Below are 6,593 nucleotides of genomic sequence, written 5' to 3'. Positions count from 1 at the left end.
TCTGTAGGATTTTATCACAGAAGTGTCCACCACCACACTCAAGATACTGAGCGGCTCTATTACTACAAGACTCCTTATGTGACGTTTTACTAACAGAGATGCCATCCTCCATCCTCATCAGCCTGGTTATATCTTACATGATTAATTTGTTCTAAATGGATCTACTCTTTCAGGGATACAGACTTTGTTGTACAGAAAACAGTGTTCAAAGTAACACATCAGTTAAAACTTTATACTAAAATGTTCATCAAATCGGAAGCTTTTCAGGCCAGTTGTGTACAAGGAGACTTTGAATCAAAATAAGTTATCTAATTTAGAGAAGAATGAACCAGGGTATTCAATACTCCCCACATATTCTCCCTGGAGAAGGAAGGGGCAACCCACTCCACGGTTGTTGCCTGGAAGATCCCATGGACAGAGGAGCCTGGCAGGCTACAGTTCACGGGGTCGAAAAGAATCTGACACAACTGAGTGGCTGAGCACTGAGCACCCCCCTCAATCCTCCTCTACCACATTCTGTTGTTTGGGGAAGGACAAATCAGATATTTTTCAGAGTTAGCGTCCCTAGACGAAAGAACAGCTTATTATGTGAGCATCAAGAAATGTGATGCAGCATGCAGGAACTTTAGTTGTGGCAAATGAGATCTAGTTCCCTGACCAGGGATTGAACCCAGGCCCCCTGCATTGGGAGTGCAGAGTCTTAACCACTGGACCACCAGGGAAGTCCTGCAACTAATACCTTGAGCAGTCAAATAAAATTAATAAAATAAGAATAAATATTAAAAAGTAAATAAATGTATTGATAATACATTTGCTTCTTGAAATGCTCATGATTATTTGAGGACATGTCTATAACATGTAGCGAACTTGAGGGACTGTCTATAGTAACAGCAAGGTATTGGAAAGAACACGGCTTGGAGTTCAAAGACCCAAGTTCTGTCACTTATTAGCTGTGTGGCTTTCGGCAATTCCCTTAGCCTCTCAGAAACCTCTCAGTTTCTTTCCATAAAATGAGATGAAAACTTGTTATGTTGTTACAAAGATTCCATCCCTTAATGGATGTGGAAACATTTGGTAAATTGTTCTGCAAATACAGACAGCCCATTTCTTTTGTGCTGGAGTTAATTATGGGACTCTTCGGTCAGTAGGCACTGATGCTCTTTCAGCTCTATGCTTACTTTTCTCTCTTCAGCACATTACTAGTCTTCACTAAAGCATCTTGATTTTATCTTTGGGGTCTCCACTGGCCACTATTACAAATAATCAGATAGGAGGAAAAGGGAGACATGTTCTCAGATCTGTCTTTACAGAAGCAAGGGGCGAGGCAACTGATAGGAGGATAGTAGTCAACAGCAGAGGAAATGTCATGGCTTTGGAAAATATTATGAAGGAACCATTATTTTCTAACTGCAGAATATAATCCTTCAAAGGCTTGGGTGGTGGAGTTCCAGGACAACCTAGGAAAAGAGTGGTTGGTTTTCAATGGTACAGATGAAGCTATCAGTGGGGCAAGAATAGAGATGCAGACTCAGAGAACAGACGTGTGAACGCAGGAAGGAGAGGGTAGGACGAACTAAGCGAGTAACACTGACACAGATACACTTACAATTGAGCGAGTAACACTGACATAGATACACTTACTGTTGTTGTTGCTTCAGTTGCTAGTCAGTCGTGAGTGGGGTCTGGCTCTTTTGCGACCCACAGACTGTAGCCCACCAGGTTCCTCTGTCCATAAGACTCCCTAGGCAAGAGTCCTGGAGCGGGTTGTTGTTTCCTTTTTCAGGGGATCTTCCCCACCATGTGTAAAATAGCAGGCTAGTGGGAGCCTGCCATAAACCACAGAGAGCTCAGTCTGGTGCCCTGTGATAACCTAGAGGGGCAGGACGGGGGCGGGCTGGGAGGGAGGCTCAAGAGGAAGGAGATATATGTATGGATGTATATATCTGATTCACTTGGTTGTTCAGCAGAAATTAACACAACATTGTAAAGCAATTATACTCCAACTATATAGATATTAAAAATAAATTTAAAAAATTAAAAAGTAAAATTAGGTCTTCTCTAGTGGCTCAGTTGGTAAAAAGTAAAATTAAAAAAAAAACAAACAGTGGTTGGTTACCATTTTTCACCAGTGTTTAAACTTGCTTTAGTAAGTTCCCTCCATGGAAACACACCTCCAATTTTACAAGGCACAGTGACGGGTATAAAGTATGCTTTATGAACATGCTTTGGGCTCAGCATTGCTGGAATGGAGGTCATCTGCATTAAGGGGTAGTCACGCATCTGTCACAGTTCTGGCCTGTGTCCCAACTTTCAAGGCCTCCCCTTTCATAACGTCTGCTTTCTTGGAAAGCCAGCAATGGAAGGTCGAGTCCTCTCAAACCGTGAACCTCTCTGACTTCTCCTTCTGCCACATCTCTCTGACTCTTAACTGGAGAAAGTTCTCTGCTTTCAAAGCTTCACTCAATCAGATTGGGCCCACTCAGATAATCCAGGACAATATCCCTATTTTAAGGTCTGTAACCTTAATTATATCTGTAAAGCATGTAATGTGACATATTCAGTTTCCAGGGATCGGAGCATGGAGGTGTTTGGAGTCCATTCTGCTCATCTCACTGCTCATAGCCCATAAAATGACCACCATAAACTTCTTGCATCTGTGTATTTCATGACTCAATCCAAGTTAACATGAAATTTTACAAAGTCTACCTTTCTTCATGCAGGTTTCATGCCTGTATTATTAGATTAAGAGACATTTCACTGCCGATCTGTTGGGGCTGCTATAAACAAAAATAATACAGACTGGGTGGATAAACAACAGATGTTTATGCCTCACATTCCCAGAGGCTGAGAAATCCAAGATCAAGGTGCTGGCACACTTAGTGTCTAGTAAGAGCTCGTGTCCTTGTTTGTAGACAACTACCTGTCTGCTACGTCCTTACATGGCCAAAAGGACAAGGGTGTCCCCTGGATCCTCTGTTATAAGGAAACTAATCCCATTCATGAGGGCACCACAATTGTCATATCACCTCCCAAAGGCCCCAGTTGCTAACACCATCACAGTGGGGATTAGGTTTCAACAGATGAATTTTAAGGGGACACAAACTTTCAGACTATAGCCCCTACCAAAATCCTTGAAGAATCATAGTCCTTGTATAAAACAGAATAACGAGTTTTTCTCCCCTCCAAAAAAAATGATACAAAAGAACATTTTAAAAAATGTAATGTTTCTTGACTTCAGTTATGCCCATAGCAAGTTGAAAGCAAGCCCTGAAGACAGTTATGGTCTGCATGGTTAGCGTTATAAAAATTCCCTTATTATTGCTATAGAAGTAATATATTTAAATAGTTTTTTAAAACTGGATGCTTAAATTGTTTATAAATAAAGGAACAGAGGAAGTACTTAGAATAATAATTCTTAACTCCAAAATTGTTTGTTTACCCTATCTATTTTTAAATATGGTTGGTCCTGTGTATAGATATTCCACTACCATGTGTAATATTAATGTCCTTAAATGATACACTTTTTACAGGTGGCAAGGGAATCATGTCAGCTTTGATGGAGGTTATATACTGGAAATCACACTAAAAGGAATATGGAAAAGCGAAACGGAATAGTTCCAAGTAGGCTGGAAGCAAAGAAGAATATTAAATTATCACCCAGGAAACCAGAGGTAGAAATTTTTAAAGAGCTCACCATTAAGGTCAGTTAGAGTTTAGTGTCAAGATAAAAGATATATATATATATGTGCATATATATATATATATAAACATATATATATTTCCTGGGTGATAATTTATATATATATATATATATATATATATATATATATATATATGCATTTACCTAAGCTGTATGAAGGAACAGAAAGCCAGAAAGAACAGAGCATTAAGCAAGAAAAGCCCTGTCCTGGGTGGTGAGGTCCAGGCTACAGCTGCTCCCCACACTGAAGAGGAAGCTTAGGAGGTCAGTGATAGGATAGGCAGAGATTCTAACCCTCCCCCCTCTTAGACAAGTGACATTCAGCTGCGTGGCTGCAAATGCCATTAGGCAAATGAGCAAATGACAGTGAACGAATATGCCTTTGAAAGTCTACATGATATTCTAATTCAGAAGTGAAAGTCTTAGATGTCTGTGACCCTGAGTAATTGTTTTTGTACTAGCTGCTAAAAAAATCACAGTAAAGTCATTTTAGACACTTCGGTCTAAACACAGGGAAGCTTTTACGAGGCTAATAAACCCATCTCTACTATGTTGTAAATTCACATATTTCAAAATTCTTTTTTAAGTATATAACCTTTTCTGAAGTACACACTGTACGTGGTTTTGGAACGAAAGCACTGCAGCATGCCACGGCCGGAAGGACTAAAATTGAGATTTTAAAGTGAAGTACTGAAAAACAGCTGCTTCTGTGGAAGAACCCCACATATCACTACAGCTACAATCTGACTACTGCAGGCTGTGGTTATGCCCTGGGCACCAGAGAAAGACTGGCTCAAGGCCTGTGGTTAGTGGAAGGTTGTGGCATTGTTTTTCCAAATATGATTCTGAATATATTTGTATTTCACCTCAGGTTAGAAAACCAATCAACTAACCAACAATGACAATTTCACCCAAATTTACTCATGTCATGACACAGAGAGTTTAGTGCGTATTGTTGGAAAGCTGTAGGGTGAAGCAGCTATCAGTCAAGGGCAATACCAAAGGGCAGAAAGATCCAGAAAGCACTAAACAACAGAGCTGGGATGAATTGTAGAGGTCCTCTAATCCAAAGGTTCTCAATTCATGGGCTTCAGGCTGCTATCATAACAAAGGAACAATAAATTTATAGATGTCACAAGCCTCATATATAGCACACACTCATACACACAAACACATTCACACACAGTTGCTACATTTTAAACAATAATATATTTAAATCAGTTGTGTTCCCTTTTCCTTTCCAAGATAGCATGTTGTGTCCCACTCTTTGTGACCCTATGGACTGTAGCCTGCCAGGCTCCTCTGTCCATGGGATCCTCCGGACAAAAATATTAGAATGGGTCTTTTTTTTTTTTCCATTTATTTTTATTAGTTGGAGGCTAATTACTTTACATCATTGCAGTAGTTTTTGTCATACATTGAAATGAATTGGTCATGGATTTACATGTATTCCCCATCCCGGTCCCCCCTCCCACCTCCCTCTCCACCCGAAACCTCTGGGTCTTCCCAGTGCACCAGGCCCGAGCACTTGTCTCATGCACCCAACCTGGGCTGGTGATCTGTTTCACCCTAGATAATACACATGTTTCGATGCTGTTCTCTTGAAACATCCCACCCTCGCCTTCTCCCAGAGTCCACAAGTCTGTTCTATACATCTGAGTCTCTTTTTCTGTTTTGCATATAGGGTTATCGTTACCATCTTTCTAAATTCCATATATATGTGTTAGTATACTGTAATGGTCTTTATCTTTCTGGCTTACTTCGCTCTGTATAATGGGCTCCAGTTTCATCCATCTCATTAGAACTGATTCAAATGAATTCTTTTTAATGGCTGAGTAATATCCCATGGTGTATATGTACCACAGCTTCCTCATCCATTCGTCTGCTGATGGGCATCTAGGTTGCTTCCGTGTCCTGGCTATTATAAACAGTGCTGTGATGAACATTGGGGTGCACGTGTCTCTTTCAGATCTGGTTTCCTTGGTGTGTATGCCCAGAAGTGGGATTGCTGGGTCATATGGCAGTTCTATTTCCAGCTTTTTAAGAAATCTCCACACTGTTTTCCATAGTGGCTGTACTAATTTGCATTCCCACCAACAGTGTAAGAGGGTTCCCTTTTCTCCACACCCTCTCCAGCATTTATTGCTTGTAGACTTTTGGATAGCAGCCATCCTGACTGGCGTGTAATGGTACCTCATTGTGGTTTTGATTTGCATTTCTCTGATAATGAGTGATGTTGAGCATCTGCCCTCCTCCAGGGGATCTTCCTGACCCAGAGATTAAACCTGCATCTCATGTTTCCTGGGTTTCCCTGATAGCTCAGTTGGTAAAGAATCTGCCTGCAATGCAGGAGATGTGGGAGACCCCGGTTCGATTCCTGGGTCAGGAGGATCCCCTGGAGAAGGGACAGGCTACCCACTCCAGTATTCATAGGCTTTCCTTGTGACTCAGTTGGTAAAGAATCCGCTGACAATGTGGGAGACCTGGGTTCGACCCCTGGGTTGGGAAGATCCCCTGGGAGAAGGGAAAGACCACCCACTCCAGTATTTTGGCCTGGAGAATTCCATGGACTGGATAGTCCATGGGGTCACAAAGATTTAGACACGACTGAGCGACTTTTTCACTTTTTTCTTATGTTTCCTGCATTGGCAGGTCGGTTATTTAACACTAGCACCACCTGGGAAAGCCCTTCCAAGATAGTAGCCAAGTTCTTTGTACAACACTGGCTCACAATTAATTTTAATTTTTCCCTGGGTTTTATTTTCTAAAGCCCTGAATTCTTTGGAGGAATTAAGAGTGGAGAAGAGAGGTGCAAGGTTTAAGTCAAAGGAAGGAAGGTTTTCCATCCTGTAAAAGATATGAAAGTCTTTTGAGATTGTCCAGGAGACTGGAA

The 6,593-nt window shown here is 41.1% G+C and overlaps 1 non-coding gene across 1 annotated transcript; it reads right to left on the bottom strand.

The window, feature by feature from the left end:
• Positions 1–649: 649 nt before the first annotated feature.
• Positions 650–722, bottom strand: TRNAG-CCC (transfer RNA glycine (anticodon CCC)). The gene has a single exon. It is a non-coding gene; the product is annotated as a tRNA-Gly (tRNA).
• Between the last annotated feature and the right edge of the window lie 5,871 nt (positions 723–6,593).

Source organism: Odocoileus virginianus, chromosome 9 (genome assembly GCF_023699985.2).
Source record: "Odocoileus virginianus isolate 20LAN1187 ecotype Illinois chromosome 9, Ovbor_1.2, whole genome shotgun sequence".
Lineage (NCBI taxonomy): Eukaryota > Metazoa > Chordata > Mammalia > Artiodactyla > Cervidae > Odocoileus > Odocoileus virginianus.
Note: the sequence above shows the minus strand (reverse complement) of the source record. Positions and strands in the feature narration are given on the sequence as shown.